The sequence below is a fragment of the Anneissia japonica genome, unplaced genomic scaffold (genome assembly GCF_011630105.1).
Source record: "Anneissia japonica isolate Jap-2015-1 unplaced genomic scaffold, ASM1163010v1 scaffold218054_len391659_cov197, whole genome shotgun sequence".
Lineage (NCBI taxonomy): Eukaryota > Metazoa > Echinodermata > Crinoidea > Comatulida > Comatulidae > Anneissia > Anneissia japonica.
This window is the reverse complement of record NW_022743009.1, coordinates 250,459-259,965: the sequence shown is the minus strand read 5'-3', so window position 1 is coordinate 259,965 and position 9,507 is coordinate 250,459.

The window sequence follows — 9,507 nt, the reverse complement described above, 5'->3', positions numbered from 1 at the left end:
AACGGTTCTCGTTTTGATGCCACGAATATAGAGAAGAGTCAGGAAGTTGGGACATGGCTACGTGCAGGTGTGTGGAATATCGTGGTATTAAGTGGAGGAAAAGAACCCAACCGAAACGCCAAAAAAGCTGTATTCCAGAGAAATTTTTGTTCTGCGCACAATATCGAGTGCATGCAAAAGCTGCAGTCTAAAAAGTGGTTGTTTTGCGAAGCATCTTAGGTTCACGCGAGACTCAGTATTTTAAAGACTATACCTATAGTAGAACATAACAGTCCACCCGGGTATAGGCCTAGGCAGATGGAAAAAATGTCATGCTGTCGCACCTGCGACACAAAATTGCAGACAAAGGACACCTGGATAAGCTACGGGCGTGGTCGAGGGTACGTTTACGTATTTTTAAAAACAAGTGAATGTCACCAAAAAGAGGAGCAGCCCGTCTGTATTCCCAAGAGCAAAGAGAAATTTGATTCGCGCGGTAGGCGAAACATGAACTAACCACCTAGGCCTACTGCTGGTGTAGTGGACGGGACGATCCTAGGCCTATGACTCGTCTCTAGATAAAATGATGATGGTACCAATGAGGCCAGAACAAATCTAAAGGTGCGTCAGTTTTTATTGTTAAAATAATATAGTGAAACAAAGTAAGATAAAATGTAAACCATAAAACTACTTTTTAGGAAGGCTATAGTTTGTTTAAAGCAAATGAATTTAGGAAAATACCAGATATCATTTTTTTAGTAATTTTTATAATGGACCTTAATTTAAAAATCAAATAAATAGCCCCCATCACTCCTTTTGTCTGGCTCTGTTGTTGTGAGTGATTGTGAATGCACTTGTATTTGTAAACTGCTTAATAAGTAATTGTACTTATTCTTCAGTTTTCAATCAGTTGATGGAATATATATTTTCCCAGATATTCACAAAAAGTCGCAGCCCTATTTCTATTTGAAGGATGTACACTAATTTTAACCATAGCCTATTGGCTAATGTATATTTAATTGCTATTAGTAATTCAAATTTTCACTATGAAACTGAATGAAATTTGTTGACACTTTACAGGGATCTCTATGACATTAAATAATTTATCAATACTATAATATATAACTTTTTTTAATCATAAAATAATGATAAGGTCTATGTTAAATGTGCACTGGTTATGGAAAGTGGGCATGCCTATATGAAAATTTGGCTAGGACATGTTTGGACAAACTATTCATAATTAAACAAATATATATATATAATTTGTAATTATAAAATGCCTATTGTTTTTATTTTACAGGCTTATCTCATATAGTTTTATCATAATACAGTAGTGATGTCGCAGAAATTGTTGATAATGTTGTGATTAAAATTGAATTGTTGTTTAAGATCTATTTATTTAATTGTTTTGCAGGAATGGATATTCTGTGAATAGTCCAGCCGGATGATCCCCACTGCCACTGAGCAGCTTAGCTCAGTCGGCTAATCTGGTGGTAGCCACTGTGTGTGCGCTGAACCGTGGAGATCTCTAAGTCCCCGGTTCAATTTTCATCGCTGCCTCTCCTTGTGTTTCAACTAGAGGGCTGAAATACAAGTTACAATTAGCGCACCGTCTTTCGGATGAGACGTTTAAGCCGTTGGTCCCGTGTGCATTATGGCCCATGTGCACGTTAAAGAACGCAGTACACTCTTCGGAAAAGAGTAGGGGATTGTCTCCCGGTGTACTGCCCAATCACCACCAGAAGGACCCCACTGGAAATAAGTCTTCTTCTAGACTTTCGTGGGCTATCCTTGGTGTTTACACCGAATAAATCTAATTGCTAATAACTTCCATCAATTAACAGAGGATATTACCACAGCCCTTTTACTTAATTCGATGTTGAGTTATGAATCTTGAGACACATCTGATGGAGAAGCACAAACTCATGTAAACCAAACCCAGTGCATTTCGATATTAATTGTACAGAAATATACTTATGATAATGAGCAGTTAAATACAGTATAATCCTTCCTGTATTCTTTTGCATTGACCCTTAAATTGACTGGTAATTAATATTGCAAATTATTTGTTAATTAGTGAAAACTATTTTTTTTTCCTGAAGCAGTTAATAATATATACAGTATGGTAAAACACTGAAAGATCAACAAATAAAGTTTGAAATCTGAAATCACTGTGCTTTAGATCATTTTTTTGAATTTTGTACCATGACAGTTACAATGTATTTTAATCCAAATACATGCAACTAAATCGTTTTTTCATTACCTGCAATGTAGCCTCTTTATTTTTACAAATTAAACAGAATGATTAATTTATTGAAAAATAAATCTGATAGCTATGGAGATCAGAACAATCCACTGTAACTTAGAAATAATACAAGAAAAAAAATTGATACTAAAGGGTGAAATGTGTTGTGATTAATTTAAGATTAAAATATAAATGTATTGCAAAACAAATGGATGTCATGAAATTAAATAAATTGGGCTAGTTCCTTGTTGGCCAACATACTGTACAATGTAACAATAAATTAAACATTTCTCATAATAATTTATTACTTAGCTTCTCATCAAATATTAATTAACAAAAACAAAAAATTGACATATTCATTGTTTTTAAATCTCGGAAATACAGCTTATTATGCAAAGGATGCAAATAATTGACCAGATACGATGATATTCACCCATTCGTACGTAGCAAATTCGTACGTAGCCAGTTTGAAAAAATAAATATTTATATTTAATGTTTATATTAACTACAACAATTACATTACTGTATGTTAAATCTAATATGTAGGCCTATTTCCAATCGATGTTTGCTAACCTGACGTGAAGGCCCTATTGTGCTCTCTAGGCTAGGCCTAAACCTGAATGTGCTGAACCCGGCGAGAAAGCATGAGTTTGGCTGTATCATATAGGCCTATCGATAATAATACAATACTGTATTTATTAACCGGCGTGAAGTTGGTTTAACTTTCTATGTGGCACATTTCTGTTGTGAAGGTGCGTCTAAATATTACCTCCATACATGGTTGGACGAATTGCGATTAGGGGCCTAGCACTCGTCGCGGTGCAGCTGAGCTGACCTGAATCCTCCTTATAGCTGGGCCGAGGTGAAGCATTATTAGCATGTTTAATTTATGCCGCGGTAATTAGCCAATCGGAAATCAAAGTTGTTAAATACGTCACCCACCACGAAATCGTGGTGGCTGCAATCGAAATCCTCACTGTTTGCCCAGTCCCTAATCCAAGAAAAAGTATACTATGAAACGTCAATCAAATAGGTAATATGGAACGCCATTGGTGCCAAAATTGATTTAAAAACAAAGATTAGGGACTGGAGCCCAGTCTAGGTGACGTAATGCCATTTACCGTACCTTTAGCAAATTGAAGTAGAAATACAGTACTGTATCTCTAGCCACGGCGTATAAAGTATCATTTGTCGAAGTTTGGTGCAAGTATATGAACAGGAAGGTGCACTTTTTAGGTCGTCCTCAAAAATGCATGCCTAGACCCCAATGGCCATGTAGGCAAAACACAGTAGCGATTTCTGTTCACGGTGTAGACTTGGATTCATTGTGTATCTTTATGCAAAGATATTACAAATAGTAGATATATCATTAAATATTGATACATTAAGTACTATTTGTCACTTATATCTAGGTATTTGTTTATGATAGTATATTAGAAGGCGATTCTTGAAGATGGAAAATTCTTTCTAATTTAGCAGTCGTCAGTGAGTCATCTACCAAAACATCGTCATAATTTGGTAGGCTAAGGGTATGTTTTGTAGCTCGGTCAATCAGGTGGACGTGTTTCTCCTCTAGGTAGTAAATAACTTAATGTTGGTTTTTTTTTCTCAGTTTCACTGTATATTATAATAACTATAATAATAATTATCTTTATTTTAACAGTTATGTATTTTATATTTGCAAATAAACAAAAAAATTAGATTCATGAAGCAAAGTGCTTTCCAATGACATGCTGGTCAAGGTGGTGCTGGAGAAGCGAAAAGGTACCCCCAGGGAGGGGGCGGGGTGGAGGTTTGAGGCAGGGTTTGTCCTGGAAATGTACCGTGAGGCTTATTATATTAGAGATATTTGGATTTTTTAAGTTCAACAACATGAATAAGGATTATAATTATTTTATACAATTTTCACACCCATCTGCCTCAACATTTTTTGTCTTTACCATTAAAAAGCCTATTCTTAAACTGTTAATTAATTAAATATCGTAAAAAATTATAGAAATTTAATGCATTGGTCGATTTTCATTAATTTTTTATTTAATTGCAAATAATTTGCTGATTTTTTTTTTATGTATAAATTATTCTATTTTGTAAAGATTGAAATTTCTTGTCAGGTACCTACCTTATCCGACACTTGGTTCTACCAACTGAACCATGGGCGAGGAGCGGCTGGAACCAGCGCCGATGTTAAGGCTGTAGCTAGCGGCGCACCTGCCTTACTGCTCAGCCACTCGACTCGCCTAAGTGATTTTTAACTACTTGACCGTGATTTTTGGGGAATGAGTGGGGGGGGGGGCGTGAGTAATTTTTTGGGGGTGCACCCCCTAGATACACCACTGAGGCCAGCCAAGGACAATTTGCCATTTGGACAATTTCGCCCAACAAACTAAAAAACTGGCCATCAACGAACTCAACAAAGAATAAATTTGCAAAAACACTGACTACTTTTTAACGTTGGGGGAAGAATATGAAGAGCATTGCAATAGTAAATTCAAATTGCATTATCTTACTCGAAACCACCTATGAAAGTATTATTACCACCATGCTCATAACTATCATTATTTAGTAAGTTTAATCTTGATGTGCAAATCATTTGCAATAGGCATATCTTCCTGGTCAATGAAATTGGTTGTTTGTCAAGTCATTGGCGGATCTGGGGGGGTCAGAGGGGGTTCTAACCCGCCTTTGAAAAAAATTTTTTTTTTTAATTCTCTGTGTACCGGAACACACATAGGCCTATTTACTGTAATAAAAATGAGAAAAAAATTACCTGACCATTTACAAAAGGGGAAAACCTTTTTTTTTTTTATTAAAAGACACTTCATAAGTCCGGAAAACTCATTTCTCGCCATCTAAGAACCAAAATTTTCCTGGGGAGGACCCCCGACCACCGTCTTATTTGGGGTTCATCGATTTATCGAAAAAAGAATATGTATGCAGCGACTCAATTTTTGTTATGTACTGTACATACACACATAGTAGGGCTACTAGTATTTACAGTAATAAGAATGAGAAGTTTACCGGACCGTTTTCAAGCGGAGGAAAACCTAAAAATTTGAAGAACTTAAAAGTCACCTCAGAAGTCGGGAAAGCTCATTTCCTGCCATCTAGTGATCAAAATTTTCCCGGGGGCCGGACCCCCCCCCCTTCCTCTTTTTTTGGGGTTATGCATTCATGGAAAAAAGAATACGTAAGCAACTCAATATTTTTAAATGTACGTATACACACATAAATAAGCCTATTTACTGTAAAAAGAATGAGAAAGTTTATGAAAAAAAAGCCTGAACTAGATCCGCCCCTGTAAGTCGTTATCCCCAGTACCCGCTTTTCTGGTTATACCATGGTTCATGGTTACCCAGCATAAAATATTATTTTGTATCCAGTATAATGATATATAATTCTCTACAATAGGAGGTATGCAGTATCATTATACCAATGAGTGTGATGATGTTATGCAGTTGCAGACTTAGAGGGATGTAAGGGGCGTACTCCCCCTCTATTTCTGTAGAAAAAATTGTTTTGTAATGTTGGAAATTAGAATTGATGTTTTAAAATTTTTATTTTTACAAACTATTTTTATTAATGTATTGATATAATTCACTCTGCCTCACGGTGAGTCAGCGAATTTGTTGTGTTGCGCGTTCTGCGGTTTACGCACGTCTTGTCTGAAACAAGGCGGTTGATCGACGCCTTTTGATTGAGATGAGACATGCTGTGATTCTGTCTTTGAGGACCTGATTGAAGAAGCTGATTTTACGATCAAACTCATGAAATTCTGTACTGTTGATTGTTAAATTAATGTAACGTTATTCAGGTGTTAAGACGGTATTTGTGTCTTGCACTACAAGTTTATCATGATGTTATAGTTGTTAAATTCATTGCTAAGACTAGAATTTATACGGTTAACGATGTTTAACTCATTAGAGGCATGTTGTGGCAAAATGGTTAAGTTGTCGCACAGTCCAGTACTGAGTAAATGAGCTATAAAATATGGGAGCTCAAAAAATTGCTAAAAAACCCAAATTTGTTTTTCACTTTAGATCAACAGTTTAATGTCTCATTAATCATATCCCAAAGTATTAGTTCTGGAAGCGGTTAACAAATTGTTAACAATTGTTAATTGTTAAATTGTTTATTTAACATTATTTTTCATAGTTCTATAACCACGTTACCAACGAGAGTGCATTGCAGGTATTGTTATTGTCCTATAAATTGTATGTGTATGATTATGATTATGCTGAGGTTTAGAGTACTGTATATGAGATTATTATGGTTATGCATAGAATAGTGTGGTTCATTCTAGGTTGATTGAGGTCGAGATGCATTTTGTTGATATGTTAATTTATAAGAAATTAATGATCATACTTTGATGTTTAATCAAAGTTATGCTGCTATGAATTGAGTATTTACTGAGATTAGATTTGATATACTTCAAACCATGAGATGTATACTAGGCGATGTAACCGGGAATTGGGTTATGAGAGTATACTATGGCTTGTAAGAAATTATCATTGAGAAATTATTATAGTGGTTTACGTTCAATTTTTTGATGTGACATTGGATTGAGGATTGTTTAACATCACCAGGTGCAATTATTATTATAGGTTCAGACCCTGTCTCTTATACACATCTAGATGTGTATAAGAGACAGATATATATGTTAACTAAATTTGTTTATGATAAATCGACATACCAGGTTATGACTAAGAAGGGCTTAAGTGAAACCATAACAAGACATAAGGATATAATCCAAGGGTGTCCATGGTCAATAATCGTATTTGAACAATGTTTAGATAGATGGGTTCGAGCGGTTGATACATTAAGTAGCAGAATTCCAGTTTCAATACAAGCATATGTTGATGATATTGTAATTATAACTGAGCATGAAGAAGGATTAAATTACGTAACTAGTATTATTACTGATGAGTATTTGGAATCTTCATGTATGGAGATAAACCACAGAAAATGTGGTCTGCATCATGGTCAAAGATCTGGAACAAAGGGAGGATATCATAAATAATGTAATAGTAATGTTAGCGAATATTGATAGTTCCCCTCTGCCAACCGCAGCTAAATTACAAGCTATTAACGCAATGGTAAATTCAAAATTGAGCTTTTATTATGCTAATACCTGTATGTACTTCATTTCATTTCATTTATTTATTCGACCAAAAAAATACTGTACAAGAATTAGAACAAACAATAAAACAAATGGTCAGAAAAAACTAAAGCGACAAAAGTCTCTATAACTCAGGAGTCAGTAATTCCAACATAAAATAAATCTATATATTATATACAAGACATAAAATACAAATAAAATAAGACTTCAAAACGGATAACAGTCATTAAAATGAAAGTTAAAATTTTAAATTTTTAAATTACGTGGGAAAATTGTTAAACTTAAAGACATAGTAAAAGAAATTGTTGAATATGTACGTAATTGGCTTGGTCTGAATAAATCATCAAATGTTGATATTATATTCATTCCATTGGGAGAAGGTGGATTTGGTGTAACTGACCCTGTAAAAACTTATCTTGCAAAGAAGCTTGCATTTGCTATTGAAATGCTAAATTGTGATGATGTTAACATTAAAGCTGCAGCTTCTGATTCTTTTTTATTTATTTTTTTATTTATTTGGTATAAAATACTCAAAATGCAACAAAGGTTGAAATACTTTTTAGTTTACAATAGAAAAAAAAATAAATATAAATACAAGAAGAAACATCAAATCACACACAAAATAAACACCAAACTTTAGGCCTATCAAATCACTTCAATCTATATACATTAATAAATAATTATAAATCTATATACATGAAAATTGTTATTACAAATTGATTATTTAAATATATATGTACAATTACATCACCGTAATTTAGCTTAAACTTATGCATGGAGGGAGCTCTTAAAATGTACAATAATCATTTCACTACCCGACAAACCCCGAACTTTATTCATGCATTAAATAGTTTCATCTTGCTGTACTCCAACATCACTGGTGCATGGTAACAACCAACTGACTGCAGACCATTTCCGGTCACACATTACTCTCCATAATGCAACACCCCCTAGTTCCGTCACCTCTGGATTGAAATTAATGAGTTTTGTATTGGTAAAAATAATGGCCTTATCAAATCTGATGAGAGGGTGTTTGGTTACGAATGTGAAATGAAGGACAGGGGAAACTTATAATTTGTTTGTTTGTTTAATAGTTGATCGAATTAATAACGAATGAAAGAGAGAATCACAGGTTAAAATTTTTAAAACTGTGGGAATCGTTCATAAATTGTCTAACAGCAGGGGTTTAGCCAGAAAAATGGTATAGGTCGTCCAAAATGGAAGCCAGTGGGCGTGGCACTGTGCCGATGGGCGGGCCACGCCCATCTTTGGGAAACCCCACCGAACATTGGTACAAAAAAAACGTACATTCAATCAATAAATGTTGTTTTTATTAAACGTAAATATGATTTAGCTTTTGAAATACCACCACAGGTCGCAGGTTTGAGTCCCGCCAGTGGCATTTTATTACACAATTTCTTTATTCATTTATTTACAGGACTACATTCGTTGAGAGCTATGCTACACGATGTATTCTTATGTCCTTTATTCGAACACTGTATTTACCTTTCTTTGATGATTTATATATAATTTAACAGTGTTAACGTCTATCTTGATTTATATTATGTATGCAACCATTTGTTTCTAGCCATACCTATTGTGTAATGGAGTGTATCTGGTGGTATTTGAATCTGTTCAACCATGAAGCCTCCGTGGTCTAATGGTTATGACGCTCGCCTTGACAGCGAGAGGTCGCAGGTTTGAGTCCCGCCAGTGGCATTTTATTACACAATTTCTTTATTCATTTATTTACAGGACTACATTCGTTGAGAGCTATGCTACACAATGTATTATTATGTCCTTTATTCGAACACTGTATTTACCTTTCTTTGATGATTTATATATAATTTAACAGTGTTAACGGCTATCATGATTTATATTATGTATGCAACCATTTGTTTCTAGCCGTACCTATTGTGTAATGGAGTGTATCTGGTGGTATTTGAATCTGTTCAACCATGAAGCCTCCGTGGTCTAATGGTTATGAAGCTCGCCTTGACAGCAAGAGGTCGCAGGTTCGAGTCCCGCCAGAGGAATTTTATTACACAATTTCCTTATTCATTTATTTACAGGACTACATTTGTTGAGAGCTATGCTACACGATGTATAAAATTATGTCATTTATTCAAACACTGTATTTACCTTTCTTTGATGATTTATATATAAT